At 45.1% G+C, this 18,606-nt stretch overlaps 1 non-coding gene across 1 annotated transcript; it reads left to right on the top strand.

Annotated features, from left to right (window-relative positions):
* Positions 1–568: 568 nt before the first annotated feature.
* On the top strand, positions 569–677 carry LOC121143843. The gene has a single exon (XR_005881153.1). It is a non-coding gene; the product is annotated as a U6 spliceosomal RNA (small nuclear RNA).
* The last annotated feature ends 17,929 nt before the right edge of the window (positions 678–18,606 follow it).

Below are 18,606 nucleotides of genomic sequence, written 5' to 3' on the forward strand. Positions count from 1 at the left end.
GGCTTATTATATAACATCCAGATGTTTGGCATCAGCCACCCCAAATGAGGGGGGATGTCCTTTTCATGGTTCATCTGGAGGCTTTGGCCTTGCTGTAGACACATGAAAGAGCAGTTCGCCAGGGAGTAGCCTTGTCCTTCTCTGACTTGTCCTTCCAGAGGCCTGTGGGCATCCAGCTGCACCTTGAAGCTTAGACAGCAGACACACTTAGGCTTGGGAAACTTTTGGAAGTCATCTGATGAGTGGCTCTAGTTAGACCAGTGGTTCTCCACCTGAAGGTTGTAACCCCTTTGGGGGTCACAGGTCAGATATGCTCTATATCTAATATGTACACTGCAATTCCTAACAGTAGCAAAATTGCAGTTATGAAGTAGCAACGAGATAATTTTCTGGTTGGGGGTCACCACAACAGGAGGAACTGTATTAAAGGGTCCCAGTGTTAGGAACGCTGAGAACCACTGAGCTAGCACCAGTGCCAAGTGAAAGAAATATTCCCTTCCCCATCAGACGCCTCATCCCTTTCACTGTGGAAGAACTAAGGTAGCCCAGCATTAAAATACGCTTGTGAGTGTCCCCACTTTGACAGCCCATATGCTGTAACTGGAAGGATGCAGAGAAGATCAGCATGACCCCAGGGCAAGGATGGCATGTAAATCTATGAATGGTCCTATGGTTGCTGGAACAGGTGCATTCGAACTTACAGCAGCAGTGGTTGCCTGCACAGGATCACAGCAGCCAACATTCTAGCATGACAGGGGAGGGACCCATGACCTCCCACCCCTTACCAAGGCACTGTATACAAATGACAGCTTTTGGGAGAGGTAGTGTCAGTTTTCTTTAAGGATGTGGCCTCGCTTCTTTGGATAGCCCCACATCTATGATATATGAGCAGCACACACTAGACTCAGGGGATTGTTTTAAAAAAAGTAAAGAGGTCATAAATTTGGGAGGGGTGATTGAAAGTTAGGGGAAGGAGTGGGGGGAATATGATTGAGATACTGTGCATGAGATTCTCAAGGAATTAATAAAATATTGTATTAATATGTATCTGTGGGCTTTTAAAAAGTGACAGTTTCTCTTCATAGTGACAGGCAGATGCCCACATGTTGGCTCGCTTGTTTATCTCTGTGTGTTTATTCTTAGCTGGAGGAGGCTATAAGCACCCTTGCTGTAGAATAAGGAACCTAAGACCCGGTTAGTGGAAACGTGTGTTGAGAAATCTCTGCCTGCCCTGTGTGTGTGTGGGGGGGAGTCCTTTCAGTCCCATCACTGATAAACAAATCTGGAGGGCAAATAAACACCGAGGGCTCTTACTGATAGAGAATTTGCCTGTCTGTGAATTCCGCTTGCTTCAGAGCCCAGATTGTATTATTCACTTTTCATACGTACCTGTAACAAAGCCTGCCAAGGAAAGAAATCTTGGCCCTAACTTCACCTGCCAAAGAGCACTCAACTCCAACCTTTCCTCGGAACCCACAGGGTGTTCAGGGCACCCGTGGATGTCTCTAGTTGCACTTGTTATTATCTGGTGCTTTTGTTAGGCTTGGAGAGTCCACGAGGCATTGTATGATACTGAAGATCAGAAGTTCCGCACTGCTTCCTGCTGTGCTACCCAGGGCAAGAGTAATGGTTCTCAAACTGCTACAAAAATCCCTTTAAAGGGTCACATTCACGTCTCAGTACCAAAGACCTTTTCCTAAGTGTTAGTAATTGCCTGCCCCCGATCCTTCCAGAGCCTTGGAAGCCTTTTCTGTTTCCTATGCAGCTTCATTCAAGTGGTTCTGCTATGGGTTCCTGAAGAATCAGAGAATGCCTTTTCTTTGTCAAGGGAATCACCTAGCAAAGCTATTATTACTTAACTATTGGTAATTAATTGGGCCTAGGCACATGTGCTTTGCTTCTGCATCAATTTATGTGTAAACATGTGTGGGTTCTTGGCAGAGATATGCAGTTAGACCCTGGTAGGGCCAGGAATGTGTTTCAGTAGGAATTAGGGCAATCCTCTGAAGTCTTTGATAGGGTTCTTCAAGACTGTGAAAGCTCTGGGGCCACTTGGAGAAACAGGGCATGTTTCACAGAACCATGCAAAGCATGTCTTCCATCTCTGAGAAGGAAGAGAACTCCTAAGGGGCAGCTTCAGCTCCTGGGAACTAGACATGCACCTATTGGACTCATCTTTGCATGCCTTTGCCCAGTGTCTAGAGTCAGGCCCGTATGTGTGATGTTCAAATAGGCTTGTAAAAGAACCAAACCCGAGAGCCTGTAGGCTCTCTATTGTTGCGCAGCAAGTTAACTCCAAGCATGTGGTTTATACAAGCCTTTATCAGTTTCTGATAATCATGACGATAATGGTGCTGGCTCAGGGTCTCCCATGATGTGTGGGTCAGATGTTTTGGGGGTGCGTCATCTGACAGCTTGACCTGCACAGAATGCAAAGCAGCCTTCCCTAAAGGACAGCCCGGCTCCTGGAACACTCACTTAAGGAGAGGCTCGGTGTCTGCAGAGCCAATGGAAAGAGGAGGAATAATTTGTATTTGCTGTCAGTATGGCAGGGAGTAGAGACATCAGCTTGAAGAATTAAACATAGCAGGGGAGCCAAGCACAGAGGTGACGAGTGTGGTGGGACACGTGTGATCAGCTGCATGAATCATGGCAGGCATGAAGCTCTAGAGTCGACTCATGGGAAATGGGACAAACGGTGACACTGCACAGCCTGGGCCATACCTGTGCATACTCAGCTGCGGTCCTGACTTGTCAACATCTTCATTATTTCCCTACAATAACTCGTAGGGCTTCTGTGGGAAGATCGTGAGGGCAGCTGCTAGGAGCTCTAGAGGGAAAGGCTGAGCTACACTGGTAATGTTCCCACGAGTGACCACAGAGCCCCTTTTAACACCTTACCCGTCTGGAAGGAAGACCCGGACTGGAAAAGTACAATGATCCAGTCACCACGCAGAACAGATTCCCAAACCCACACACCCATCCTTCGCCATCCAAACATGACAATCTTTTCACCTTCTCTAGAGAAATGCTCTACCAAGAGGAACCCATTTCTTCACTGTCTGGCTTCACCTAGCCTGCAGCTTCTCTCTCCCAGCCTGGCCTGTGCTCCACCCCTGTCTGTAAACTCACCCAAGAGGCTTTCCAGGTGTTCTCTGGTGTCTGACAGCCCCTGAAGTCTGCTTCAAAGAGTCAACTGGTCTAAGCCCTTCATCCTCCTCATCTGTTTTTCCAGACAGGGTTTCTCTGTGTAGCCCTGGCTGTCCTGGGACTCACTCTGTAGACCAGGCTGACTTTGAACTCGGAGATTTGCCTGCCTCTGCTGAGATTAAAGGTTTGCATCACCACTGCCTAACCCTCTTCATCTAAAGTAGGTGAACACGGGTGGTGTTTTGGGATCTGGCATATCCAAATGCCATGCTTGAAGGCTGGGTCCCCAGCAGATGGCGACATTGGTAAGTGGTGGAACCTAATGAAATTGGAATTTGGGAGGTGGGACCCTTGCCCCATTTCCTGTCCATCATTTTCTTCTTGGACACTGGTGTAAACAACTTCCTCCACCATGTATCCTTGCCATGAAGTACCACCTCGACACAGACCTAAAGCAACAGGGCCAACAACCATGGACAGAAACCAAGATGAATCTTGCCTCTTAGTAAGTTGCTCATCTCCGGTCCTCGGGAGAGTGACCGAAAACTGGCTAACACAGGTTGTCCTTCCATACAGGGGTTCCAGTGAACACAGAGTAGATAAAAGGAAAAGACACTCTCCTTCTCTATCCCCGAATAGTCCCTGATTGTCTCCACTGGGAGACCTTTCCTGGGCTCACATTTGTGGAATCTATTTTGCCACCAAAAAAGGACACCTTAAGTTTGAACAGAACAGACACTTTTAGGGACTATTCTGCTGTCTGACACCAACAGAGACCTGTTACTGAGCCAACTTCCCATTGCTGTGACAAAATGCCTGAGAAAATCAATGCAAAAGGGGAAGACTTACTTTTCCTCGTGGTTCCAGGGTCGAATCTAGGGTCACTGGATGTCTGTCATGCTTGTCATTACAGTCACCCTGTGTCAGCACACAATATCACCATGGAGAGCCATGGGCTGTTGACCCAATCTTTAGAATTTGAGAACTGAGGGGACGTTAGAGATCTAAATCAAGTTGGATATGGTAGCTTCTTTCTGTAATCCCAGCATTTGGGGAGCTGAGGCAAGAGGATTATCTCAGGGTCAAGGCTATCCTGTGCTATATATGGATACATAATAAGTTCTAGGCTAACCTGGGCTACCAAATGAAACCCTGTTTTTGTTTTTGTTTTTAAAGAGTCTGTCTTAATTAGGATTACTATTGCCACGAAAAAAGCACCATGGCCAAAAGCAACTTGGGAGGAAAGGAAAGGATTTATTTCACTCCCAGTTCCCCACAACAGTTCCCACAAAACGCAGTGAGGGCAAGAACTCACAGGGCAGGAGCCGGGAGGCAGGAGCTGATGCAGAGGCCATGGTGGATGCTGCTTACTGACTTGCTCCCCATGGCTTACTCGCTCTGCTTTCTTATAGAACCCAGGACCTCCAGCCCAGGGATGGCCCCACCCACAAAGGGCTCATCAACCTCACCCACAGGCACATTTTATGTAGGCATTTTCTCAGTTGAGGTTCCCTCCTCTCAGATGCCCATAACAATTGCTAACTCCACACCTGGAGGGAGTCAGGAGAGGAATGGCTTCCAGAACACAAAGAAGGATGGTAAGGATGGGACAGAGCTGCAGACCACTGTGGTGTCTTCCTACCTTGCAGAGTATTCTGAGACCATCTAACTTAAAGCAGAAGCTACACACCATGGGCATACAGTTGACCTAAGGAGGGTTGGAAGAAGCCTTAGTTTACCCGAAGGGGAAATAATGTAACACTGTAGAAAAGTAAATGTCCAGTATCTGGAGTCACCTTGCCTAGGTTCAGGTCCAAATGCTACCATTTACTGGCTAAGGGACCTTGGGCAAATTATTTCAGCTCTCAATATCTCAGTCTGTGAAACGTGGATAATAGCACACCTAACTCATAGGGTGGCCGTGAGAGTTTAATGAATTGGCATTTGTGGTGCTCTTAGCACTGCTCATGGTGAGTGCTATTGTTGCTATGCCTTAGAGAGGTTGAAAGTGGATTTCAATGAAAGACCACTTCATGCTACACAGAGAAAACAAAAATGGTTTCAAAGTAGGAGCTATGAGGTCAAACACTCAGAACCACAGGGCTTCATTTCAGACCACCTGGTTCTTATAGCATCGGGCAATGCTAGTGGGCTCCCTCCAGAGTGTGGTGCAAACTGAATTTGCATACTTAAGAAGTACATCTGGAAAGGCCACCGAATGTCCAAAATAGTCTGTCAAATTGAATCAAAGCAACAGTCTGTGGCGGATTTTAAATATTTCCACTAAGTCTTTGATGATTCTGACTCCAAGATGTGAAACCCAACCTCTCCCACCCCCACCCTTCAACCCTCACTTTGAGTAGTGTTTGAATTTAGAGATCACTTCTAATGAACAGAATAAAGCAGTTTTGCTGTTTTGGGAAGTATATAGTAAAACCTACTGTGTCACCCTTGTTTCTTTTAAAACCTACTGTGTCACCCTTGTTTCTTTCCTCAGTTAGAGTTCTCTAGGTGTGTGTGTGTGTGTGTGTGTGTGTGTGTCTTCACACTCATAGATGAAGAGTACTACGCACTGAATCCAGAGAGCATCTTCCCTACACCCATGTGCCAATCTTCTCTGGAAACACCCTCACCACAGACACACCAGGAAATAATGCTCTACCAGTTGTCTTCTGAGTGTCCCTCGGTCCGGCAAGTGTACACTGCAAATGCACCACCACACGACTCTGAGGAAAGAAACTGCCATGTTCTGAGGACTCTCGAGAAGCCTGCAATGGTACCCATGTTGTGGACCCCTTGCCAGTAACCACAGAATGGCTCCATCCTGATTACAAGTAGTCTTTTTCTCCCCACAGGGTCACAACTTTTCCTTGACCCCTACCGTCCCCGCATGCAGATGATCATTTAGTGTACATGTCTCAGGCACAATTTTCTCTTCCTATGGGGCACGAAGGGAGGATATTTGCATTACTATAAATGTCCTGGGTCCTTACGAAAATGCTCTTTTAAATTCAGAGAGGAGTTTAGTACAAGAAGATTCCATTCTGAATCTAAGCCAGTTAAATGTTGGGACTTGCCCAAAGGGCTTCATTATAAGACAGGGACTCTAAGAGTTTAGTCTCATGAGTGGAGGAGCCAAAGTCATAGATGTTGCAACAGTGTCACAGAGGAAGAAAAAAGGACTCTTGGAACTGTTACAGTGTGCGCTGCAGTGAGAGGCCAGTGACTGCTAGATCTAAGTGGGTCCAATACGTGACATAGTGACTGAGTATGAGCCTTATCTGAACCATCATTTCCTGTTGCCCTATCCTTCCAAGCACTTAGTGTTCGTTCCCAGGCACCAGTGGTGTCTTCTTTAGGAGCTTGGGTTCTGGAGTCAGAAGACTGGAATTGGAATTGTCTGTATTGCCAGCTTCCTTTTACTGTAATGACATACCTGAGATAATTAATTTACAAGGAAAAATGATTTGCCTTGGATTATGGCTGTGGAGGTTCCAGTTCAAGATTAACAGAGCTCTTTCTTTGAGCCTGCATTTGCTGTGCTGGATGGCAATGGTGGATAGGGTGAATGTCTCACGTCATAGGCAAGAGGAAAAGTGACCAGGGTCTCATAGTCCCCTTCAAGATCCAACCCGCCAATAACCTTAAGACCTCCTACCAGGTCCAACCTCTTAAAGGCTCAACCACTTAACAGTAACAGCCTGGACAACAAGTCTTCACCATGGGTCTTTTAGAGCACTTAACTAAAACAAAACACCTTATTTGACCTAGTACAAGTCACTCAACCTCCCAAAGGTTCATTTTATGATCTGGAAGTCATAACAATTCTGTAGACACTACCAACAATCAGTACCAAATAGTAGTGTTATCTTATAGGGTTATTTTAAAACATATTCCATGTCATGTTTTTAGTCTACTATCCAGCATATAATAAACTATCAAATATTTGTTATTTATTATTGGAAATAATAGCAATATTTTGATATTGTTTTTTAATAGATCAAGAGATCTGGAGTATTTTAATAAGGATAATGTTGATAATGGCAAATAATTTAGGAAGAGTGAAAAAGCAAAGAAAACCTTCAAGCTTTGGATAATAATCAAGAGTGAAGCAACTGCCTGGTCCCTAGCAGGAACTGTCATTATGTTCATTGTATGAGATTTACTGGCATCACAGAAGACACCATCCCTTTTGGCTTGCATATATGCAGAAGTGAGTATGTGTGCATGCACACGCATTATCTCCTGTATTCACCATTGCTAAATGTGGAAAGCAGCCTCTGGCTGTCATTTAGAACATCACAGGAAAAAAAATCAGGCTCTCTCCAGTTCTGGTGAATGGATCCAGGCCTGCTGAAGGATCTTTTTCTTAACTCCAAAGCCAAGTAAACAGTCTCAGGCCAATCACCGTCTCTTGGTCGTCTCATTTTTCTTCTCCTTTTTGGTGTGTTTTAAGTGTGGACCCTGAGGGAATCTGGAAAATTAAACAAAGCAAATAAAATAATTCATCCTCTTTTTCCTCCTCAGTTCAAGGACCTGAAGCAACAGAGGAAGCCAAGATATTTTTAATAGGATGCCACAGCTTTAAGGGAACAAACTGAGAACAATCAAAAGTAGGGCCTAACATGAACTAAATAGACAGTTTTCAAAAGAAATACAAATGCCCAATAAGTGCATGGAAAAATGTTTAATATCCTTTAGCCAGCAAAGAGATGCAAATCAAAACTACTGAAATTCTATCTCCTTTACTTAGAAAGGCTGTGGCCAAGAAAAACAACAGTGAATGGTGGCAGGGATTTGAGGAATTATGACTGCTAGTGGAATGTGAATGAACACAGTCACAATGAAAATCAGCAAGGAGGTTCCTCAAAAACACTAAAAATGACCCATCTATGCTACTCCTAGGAATATTACTGAAGGAATCCAAGGCAGTGTGAATCAGAGATATCTCACAGTCATGTTCATTATAGCACTCCTCTTGAGAGCCAAGCTATGGAACTGACAGGTATGTGCCAGCAGATGAATGCATAAGTACGAGGCATGTATGCACAATGGAATACCATGGAGCTAGAATGAAGAACAAAATCGTGTCACTTTCAGGCAAATGATGGAACTGAAGAAATAAGCAAAATAGGCCAGGCTCTGAAAGACAAAAATATTGCAGATTTTCTTTCCTATGTGGAATCTGAAGTAAAGGAGGGGTTTCGAGGAGATGAAGGACTGCTGGGGGAGGGGGAGGGTATTTGGAAGTGGAAAGGAGACCAGAGGTGCTAACGAGGCAAATGTTATCAAAATGCACTGTGTCCAGGTATGAGAATGTCATGACAAAACTATTATGTTGTACATTTAGTGTAGACACACACAAAAAAGAGCTCCCAAATAGCTGAGGTAGAATTACTACACAAGGGAAGTTCTAGTGTAAATAGTTGCAGCCACATACAGGAAGATCAGAAAACTGTGGGTTGGTCATTTTGGCTCTCCAGAAGAAATAGACAGCAATTCAGAGGCAGACTGAACTGAACAGGGGCAGTGATGTCAGAGCATCCTAAAGCTGCTACGGGTATTAACTGGAGGTAGCATCTCTGACCATGAGGCACTGGTTGACTCTGAAAAACAATGTGTGTAGTAGGCATGTGAAAGCAAGAGAGCCTGAGTGAGGGTGGCAGAGATTCCTGGGATGGCTTCTCTGCCCTCCTGTCCATCTAAGAGCTGGTTGGCACATGAGCACCCAAAGTATCATGCTCCTCATATGCCTTCTCAAGTCCCCTCGAAAAGCTTAGGCATCGTCTCATGCTTTGGAAATGAAACAAGTGAAAAGGCAGGAATGCTCCAGGAGGAAGAAGCCATCATCAGTCTCTAATGTGGCAAAGATCTTGGTTCAGAAACCCAAAGGAAGACCAGCCTGAACAGGAAAGAGTGGACAAAGGGAGAGAGGCCAACTGTGAATGCAGAAGTCATTAGGGGCTAGTTCCTGCTTATGAACTTGTTGAGGTCCTATGGTGGTTTGAAAGAAAATGGCCCCTAAGGGGAGTGGCACAATTAGGAGGTGTGGTTTTGTTGAAGTTGGATGTAGCCTTGTTGGAAGAAGTGTGTCACTGTGGAGGTGGACTTTGAGGTCTCTTTTGCTCAAGCTTTGCTCAGTGTCACAGTCTACTTCCTGTTGCCTTCTGATCAAGATGTAGCCAGCACTGTGTCTGCCTGCATGCTGCCATGATGACTAAATCTCTGAAGTCTTAAGCTGCCACTTCAATGTTTTCCTTTATAAGAGTTTCAGTGGTCATGGTGTCTCTTCACACAATAAAAACCCTAACTAAGACAGGTCCCATTAAGAAGTTTGGTTGTTACTGCTGAGTATATTAGTAAATCACTGAGTATTTCTAAGCCTGGCAAACAGAAATGGCCTACTCTGCAAACACATTAGGAATATGTCTAGGTGGCATCAGATATTTCCCCACAGAATTAATGGTGGACTTTCTCAGTACTCATCAGGATTCACAGGGTAAATTGGGACAATTAAGCCCCTTTCCTGATGTCACCTAGCATGCATGGCTCACGTATACCTCCTCCTCCTTCTTTTTATTTATTTTTTTTTTGAGATAAGGTTTCTCTGTATTGTTTTGGAGCCTGTTCTGGAACACGCTCTGGAGACCAGGCTGGCTTTGAACTCACAGAGATCCACCTGCCTCTGCCTCCCAAGTGCTGGGATTAAAGGTGTGCACCACCAAGTAGAAGGAGCTTATCCTCCTACTTCTTTCACATGCCAGCACATCTTCATTCTGAACAGAGTGTGATGTTTTCCATGAACTTGAAGAAATCTGTGTCCAGCTGGGGTGTAGTTTAAAGATGTCAAGTGGAGTGTCCAACTAAAAATTTTACCTTTTGGGATTAGAAAATCCCCAGAATGTAGAGGGGATAAATACTTCATGGGGTCTTCTGAACGCACTAATAGTTTCTTTGGGTCCTTTTCCAAGAGTCAAAGCCTGGCTATGATGATTTCCAACAAAGAAATAGACCCCACTCCAGGGCTTCCCTCCATCATTTGAAGGAAAAAGTAGGTAAGATACAATGATATGGTAGTCCCCTCTTACCCATGTCCGATGATTCATCCTCACTGTCAACTTCATTTCAGCTAGAATGTCCTAGAAGACAGACCTCTACACATGTCTGTGAGTGTGTTACCTGAACAGTGAAGACCCATTCTGAATGCTGGTAGGATCATCCCAAGATCTGGGATCGCCGGCTGAATATAGAGCTTTTAAAAGGGAAAACATTGATCTGAGTGCCAGCATTCATTTCTCCCTGTTTTCTGATTGTGGACACAATGTGGACACATGCCTCACACTCCTATAACCATGTCTTCCTCACAACGACTGTCCCCTCAAAATGTGAGCAAAAATAAACTTCTTCTTCTTCAAGTTCTTTTGTCAAGTACTTTGTCACACTAGTGAAAAAAGCAGCTCATGCTCCATGGTTTTGTTTTCCATGGTTTAAATTATTTGTGGTAGTCATCTGTGATCCAAAAATTTAGTGAAATAAAGAATTAAGTTATTTTGAGCCCGAAAAAAATACACATAAATTTTAACACATCACATCCTGTAACTATTCTATTATCAGTTACTATTGTTAATCTCTGTTGGTTTTCAGTTACTGTAAGAAATATTTAGGCTAGTCAACATAGAAAGAGAAAGGCTTATTTTGGTGTACGGTTATGGGGGCTTCAGTTCGTGAATGATGGTTCTCATGGTGTTGAGCGTGTAGGGAAATAACTCACCGTGATGGTGTCACACAGTGGAGCAAAGGCGCTCACAAGAGAGGAAGAGGAAGAGATTTGGGTCCCATGATCCATGTTGCAGGCCCCACTTCCAAAAGAAGACCTGTTGCCTCCGGGACAGCGCTTCTGTATAACAACCTAATGAATTGTTTTTATGGCAATAGACAGACAAAGAAGAAATGTCAGAAATACATACAGCTCAACACCCAGAATTATCATGATCTGTATATGGGAGCCCACATAGTTCATCCTCCAACTGTTACCTTCTGACCTCATCCTCTACAACTGAAACCTCCAGGTTCACAGACACCCTTGTTCTTTCTTGTCTTCCCCTGCTGGGCCTCTGCTGTTTCAGAGCCTTCATAATGGCTATTCCTTTTACCTACAGAAATCTACATGTCCAATAATCTCCCTTAGTTAAAGGGGCCATTGTCACTGGCTGCCTTCCCTAAACCAGCTCATAGACGCTCTCTAACTCATTGCTGCTCTATTTTTTCTTAGCATATGTCATTACCATATTCATACTTATTCTGCTTTTATAATACTGTGCAGAGAGAGAGAGAGAGAGAGAGAGAGAGAGAGAGAGAGAGGGACGGATGGAGGGGTGAGGGAGAATTTTCATGCACCGATTCATCCCTAGTACTCAGGGCCTGTCACTTAATAGATGCACAGTAAACTTTGCTGAATGGAGGAACAGATGTTACCAACCTTACGTCTTCCAGATTTGTGGTATAGATAGGTAAGCTTACAAAAGGGTATTCTCCTGCCTCAAAGATTAGCTACGCGAAATATGATTAAAAGGCTCATGCATTTCGAATGTTTTAAAACAAAGCAAAAACCACAATCCCATCTTTTTCTCTGTATTTGGTTAGTTTTCTTCTGCAAAGTCTCAGAGTTTCCAGTGCCTGGAAGCGTGACAGGAGATCACAGAACCCTGAAGACCGGCTTGGATGAAATATGAAAAAGTTCCAGGACTCATTTCCATGGGAATGGTTAGCTGTCTTTTGTAAACAGCAAGCCTTAAATCATAGTTTCACAGTAAATCACAGTAACCACAATTGCAAGAGTAAAACAAGCAGCAAATAGAGAAATAGGATAAAGGACAGGTCAGTTTGGAGCATGAAGGCTAGAGCAGGCTGGTAAGGCAACCCACAAGACTGGCTGTGAAAATAACAAACAACCCTGCTGGGAACAGCTGGATTCACCCATGCTGTGAGGAAGGCCACAGCAAGAGAAGGACATCAGTTTTAATGAACTTGCAAAATTAAATCCTGAGCCCCCCCCAGCCTTCTCTTTCCTTCAGACAACTGTGACTTTCCTGGCACCTCTTGCAAGTGCCCTCTGCTGACCCGTCTCCTCTGCAGCTTCTGAATGACATAGTAAGGGACTGTGTGTCCTCAGTGTGGGACCTTACAGAAGACTGGCTGTACTCTGTTTTTGTTTGTGGTTGTGGAGGGATAATTGATCACACTGTATGAAGATGCGTCCTGTTTTAGCTCACCTGCCTAAGGCACCTTCTAACTGGTTTCGTAAGTACTGAATGGCCAACAGCTAGGCAGGAGAAGATAAACAGGACTTCCAGAGAGAGACAGAAACTCTGGAAGGAATCTGAGGTGTGGGGAGTTCACCAGCCGGATGATGAGAAATTCAGACCTCCTGTACTGAGAAGAGGTGAAGAGCTGCACGGCAGAACATAGATTAATGTGAACTATGAATGGGTTGGTTTAAGCGTTAAGAGCGAGTTGGGAACAAGCCTAGGCTAGAGCCAAGCTTTCATAATTAGTAAGTCACCATGTCATTATTTTGGAGCTGGCAGTCCAAAGAAAGCTCGGCTCCAGTTTGCTTCCTGTCCAGTTCAGAATCCCATAAAGACATATGGTAAGCCCTTACTATAGGCAGATCCAAAGGCAGATGGGAACGTTGAGTTGAATTTTCTCTGGGAGTTTAATTAGCCCTTTGCAATGGCGTTGGTGATCGCGACACTTTAACAGTTGAGAGTGGGGATGGTTGACCATGGCCCTCTCCCTCCTTCCTGTTCTTTTCTTTTCTCCCTCTTCTTCCTGCCCTTCATTCCCCTTATTCCTCTCTACTTTTCACACTTCCTCTACCTCACAACCTGCTGGACACTGGGGCACAGGACTGCCACCTCAAGGTACTTGCATTGGCATGGTGAACTGGTGGCATTCCATCCATTAAGAACAGCATTCTTTTAAAACACTAAGCACAGCCTTCTTTGAAAGTTGGTTAGGAAAAGCATCCATGAACAGCATCCTGGGGGTTCCGGGCAGGTGGATCTCCTTGACTCTGTAGAAGATGTCCCTAAAGGCTTCCATGTTAGAAGTCACTGCTGCCTCAGCCGACTCAGCCCTGAGTGTCTGTAGCTTCAGTCATTTACCTATGTCTGGATGTGTCTTCCATTTTTCCTCTCCCCTTGAAGGACTTATGTGTGACATTACGCTGCTTCTCTCGGGAGGCACTTTCCCTGGACATTTTCTTGTGAGAACAAAGCAGAAGTGCTTGGATCAACTGCCCTTTCTTGGGTAGGGAGCCCCTCCCTAGGTAGGAGGAGAGATATTCATGTACTCATGTATTCAGGTGTGTCAGGAGTACTTTGTGTGTGTCTGAGGTACTTGGAGACCCCATTTGGTGAGTAGTGTGCAGAATGCACTCTTTTTCTGGTTACTTACAGCCTGCACCTGCTTTGACCCTTTCCACATGCCGTCCCCTGACATTGTGATCGTGCCTCCTCTTGTCTCTGGTGCTTCCCAGTGGTTGTCGTCATAGTGTCTGAAGAGCCAGTCTTACTGGCTGTTAGTTCCTGTGGGCTGCAGCCACTGTTAGCCTTCTCAGGCAGACGAGAGAGAAGGTGAGGGGAAATGGAGCATTAAACACTGACCGAAGTCAGCTGGCTGTCCCTGTCTTTCTTGGGGTTCTCTTGACTGTCTCCTAGGTCTGGGCTCCAGTCCCTGCATGCCTGCTGCTAAGGGTTAGGGTCCTCCACTGTTAATGGTACTGTAAAAAGTGTACTGGGACCTAGCTTATTGGTTAGGGTGGGAGGCGGGGATGACCCTTCCTTTTGTGTGTGTGTGTGTGTGTGTGTGTGTGTGTGTATGACTCTTCCTTTCATGTGTGTGTGTGTGTGTGACCTTTCCTTTCATGTATGTGTGTGTGTGGGTGTTTATGACCCTTCCTTTCCTGTGTGTGTGTGTGTGTGTGTGTGTGTGTGTGTGTGTGTGTGTGTGTTGTCCACATGTCTTCCTCCCCTTCTTTCTGGTCTTCCAAGCAAAAGCACTGGAATCAGGGGCTTATCTTCTCTGCCCCTCTTCCCACTTCTCACACCAGGTCTTGCATCTTGACTAGCCGCCAACGTCTGCAGAAGGGAGAACACTTGAGAGTCATGAGACTGTCTCCTGTGCTTCCTGAGGAGGAGGGAGTGACAGTGCAGTGGCAGCTGGCCTCCCTGGTGTGCCAAGCCATAGCTTCAGGTCCAAGGTCAACCGTTATCAACAGTCCAGGGAAGAAGGCACAGCTATCAGATACCCTGAAAACTCGGATTCTTCAAGCTGGCCTTGGTTACTTAGCAGCGCTGTGGCTTTGAACAGATCACTAAATGTTTCCAGACCCCAGTGTCTTCAGTTATCAAACCGAGAGAACATCAATGTCAAGGATTCAGTCATCCATTCAATGAGCAGAGTGTCTGAGCAGGCATTGGGGCTGTCACCACAGATGAGACTCTGTCCTGGATTTCAGAATGGAAGAAATAAGCAGGAAACAGGCAAGAGCAATAACATTTGATAAGGGAGGACAGTGTACTATAATGGGTGAGAACAGAGGGCCAGAGTGCCAGGGGGTAGGGGGGTTGCTTAGCCCATTTGGTTAGAAAAGCTTATTCATAACTTGGTGGATCAGGAGGCAGAGAGAGAGAGAGAGATCTAGGACTGGAGACAGAAGCAGGTACCACCTTCAAAGGCATAACCCAAATAATCCTGTGTCTTTCAGTTAATCTTTATGTCCTGAAGTTTCCATCATCTCCAAAACCTGCACCAGCAATTTTTAAATATATAAGTATTCAAATATATAAGACCTTGGGTAGTATGGTAGTTTGAAAGAAAATGGCCTTCAAATGGAGTGACACTATTAGGAGGTATGGCCTTGTTGGAGGAAGTGTGTCACTGTGGGGGTGGGCTTTGAGGTCTCTTATGCTCAAGCTACACCCAGTGAGACTGTTTACTTGCTGTTGCTTTTGGATCAAGGTGCAGCTCCTTCTCCACTTTCTGCTCCTCCAGCACCATGTCTGCCTGCATACCACCACATCCTTCCATGATGATAATAGACTAACTCTCCAAAACTGTAAGCCACCCAATTAAATGCCATCATCATGGTGTCTCTTCACAGCAATGGAAACCCTAACCAAGACAGGTAGCATTTCAGATTCCAAGCTGTGACCTGTAGAAAAGTCATATAAACTGCACTGTAGAACATGATTGCAGAGAAGATTGTAGGTAGTTCCTGACTTGCTACAGTTCTCCATTCTCCCCAAGCACCTGTAAGCTGATAATTTTTGAGATATATCAAGAGGTTGTCCTACTATCTGGTTTCCAAATGGGATAGGAGATGGGTGGATGGATGGAGAAGGAAATCAGCTATACACTGTACCTTGGGGATGGTGGATATCACAGACATGTTAACACGGTGTTGTAGATAAGTGAGTGAGTTAGGGTGGGAAACTGAAACGATCTTTATTGGAGACCAAAAAAGGGAGTCAGGGGTAAATAATTAAAAAAATCAAGAGTCATCAAAGATGAGCAAGCTACAATCTATAGAACCACAGAGGTTTAGGTAAGAGTAAGAGCCAGGGGAGTGACAGATCTCCCTAGGAAGGAGAAATAGAATAGATAGTTATGGATGGCCAGTGTGTCTAGGGCAGGGCTGGGGGAAGCATCAAACAGGGAGAAGGGGAAGAGGGATATGAGGGAGGGAATATGAGGAGGGACAGCTAAAATTAAAAGCCATTTAGTGGACAGAAAGAGTGGGAGAGCCAGAGGGCATGGAGGACATCAAGGAAACAGGGTCTTCTGAACACAGCAGGACTGAGCATGTGTAAACTCACAGAGACTGAGGCAGCAGCACAGGGGTCTGCACCAGATGCAGTCCTAGAGCTGAAAGTTGAAATGAACATATGCCCCCCTCCCCGTCCCTAACTGAGGGGCTATTTCCAACTGATAATCACTTGCAAAGATTAGTCTTCTCCAGGGGAGTCTTACTGGGAAAGAAAAAAAATCCTCTTAAGGGTAGGCTGCATGCCCAGCACTAAATGGGCAACTGAAGATGAGCCCAGGCTATCTTTGCAGGTTTCTTGTCTCATAATGTTTTATCAGGGCTGTTTTAAAAATAAAATTTTATTTTTACATTTATTTATTATTTTTTTTACCGTTCAGGGTTTGCATATATATTTTTTATGGGATTCCCAAGTGTGTCTTTGTGTCTATATTTATTTCTTGTGCCTTTTCTTGGACTCTCTTCCTTCTGTTTGTTTGCGTTTGTTCTATCTTATTATATTTCATTATTATCCTTTAAATGCTGGTTTGTTTTCTAAGGAGAGACAGAAAGAGAATGGGTCTGGATGGGAGGGGAAGTAGGGAGGACCTGGGATGACTAGAGAGAGGAGAAAGCATAATCAGGATATACTGTATGAAGAAATTTACTTTCAATGAAAGAAAAAATATTAAGAGTCTTAAGAATACAGGCTGGAGATCCAATAGCACAGAGATGGTATGGGATACAGGTAATCCCAGTGTACAAGCCCAGGGTGGTGGCACACACACCAGTAATCTCAGTATTTGTATGCACAAGATCAGAAGTTTAAGGTCATCCTCAGCTATGTGACAAGTCTGAGGTCAGCTTGGGCCTGTTTCAGAATAAATTAATTAATTAAATAATTTTTAGAAAGAAAGGGGTCATTGAGTTCAGAAGTGAGCATGCTTAATCTTGGTTGGTCTTGGTGAAAGTCAAGAATCTTGGGGAGACCAAAGGAAAGCTTCATTTGCAAACGAGGTATCTTGTGGGCATTGTGGTTGTTGTGCTCTGTGGGAAGAAAGCTGAGCTCTGTTGAGAGTGGGGGAAAGAACTTAAGGAAAGAGCTTACAGGTGTGTGCCTCTTGCTCCTTTCATGCTCTGTTGTATATGTGATGAAGGTTCCAGAAACTCCACAGCAGCCCAGAACCTCCTCTCAGAGCCCAGATTTTCCTTGGTGTGTGATGGCTTTGGGCTCCATTTTGTTAAGGAAACCATGTATCAGTTACTTTCCTATTGCTGTGATAAAATAGTATAGCCAAAAGCAACTTAACGAAGAAAGAGTTTATTTTAACTATGGCTTCAGAGAGAGCATCCACAATGGTGGGGAAAGCATGGCATGGTGGCAGCACAGGAAGCTGGCTGGTCACATTCCACTTGTATACAAGAAATAGAGATGGAGACCAGGAAGTGGGGGTAGGGCTATAAACCCTCAAAGCCCACCCTGAGTGCCATACTTCCTTCAGCGAGACTGTACCTCCTAAGAGTTCAATAACCTCCCCAAAGAACACCACCAACTGGGAACCAAGTATTCAGAGACACAAGCGGCTGGAGATATTTCTCCTTCCAAACACTACAGTCTTCCAAGCACAGAAAGATGAGGAGGCCGGGAGTGGCATTGTCCAGAACCCTTTTCTTGGATACCCTCCCCACCACTGAGCTGTGATTCTCAGAGACCTCATTAAAAAACAAAAACAAACACAAACAAACAAACAAAAAACCAAAACAGCTGCTTAGACCACAAAGGATGGGCCAAGCCATCTTCTGTCTTGTCTGTCTGTCTGTCTAATCACACACACCTTTAAATTGTGGTAGAATGCATTTCTCACTTACGTTCATCTGGTGGTCTGCTACTGATCTATGTGTCCAGTGCAGTCTTAACTGTCTAGCATAGTTCTAAACAATCTCAAGAACTTTCTAGTTCTCCCAAACAGCAGCTGTACTCAGTGGATGACTCCTTTTCTTCCCCTCTCTCAGCCACCTCCCAGCAACCCCTAGTCTACTTCCTGCCTCTTGACTCGTCTGTTCTGGGAATGGCCTGTCAGCAGAGTCACATGGTGCTGTGTGTTAGTGGCTGGCTTTTTTCCAAGTGTGATGTTGTTTGCATTCACACATGGAGCCTCCTGACAGGGCCACTCTCCTCCCAGTGGGATCATGTCACCTCTTTTTCTTTGGAGCGCATTTCCCAGCTCACAAAGACTTTCTTACCCATCTCTCCCTGCAGTGGAGTCTAGGCCTAGTTATTGCCGTCTGCAGCTGAAGAAACAAACCTGCTTGCTCAGGACCACCCAGAAAGCTCAGGCTGGGGACCAGCACACAGCCTTTGGTCTCCCTGGCCCTGTGCTGTCTAGAGCACAGCTGCATTTGGCGAGTCCTCAAAGAGTCCTGAGAATACTCCCATGACACAGACATGGGACCCCCGCTGGGGGTCATGAGGCTCCTTGAAAATAGACTCACTACAGAAGTGGAGGGAAGGCTGGAGATGGCAGAGAACTTTAGGACCAGTCCATCTTTGGTTGTATTCTGGGTTGTCATCCCTGATCACTAGGTTACTTATTTCCCCTCTTGGTCACAGCACACAAGCTGGGGACCTGATAGATCAGTCCCGGGAC

This window comes from Mesocricetus auratus, unplaced genomic scaffold (genome assembly GCF_017639785.1).
Source record: "Mesocricetus auratus isolate SY011 unplaced genomic scaffold, BCM_Maur_2.0 Super-Scaffold_100013, whole genome shotgun sequence".
Classification (NCBI taxonomy): domain Eukaryota; kingdom Metazoa; phylum Chordata; class Mammalia; order Rodentia; family Cricetidae; genus Mesocricetus; species Mesocricetus auratus.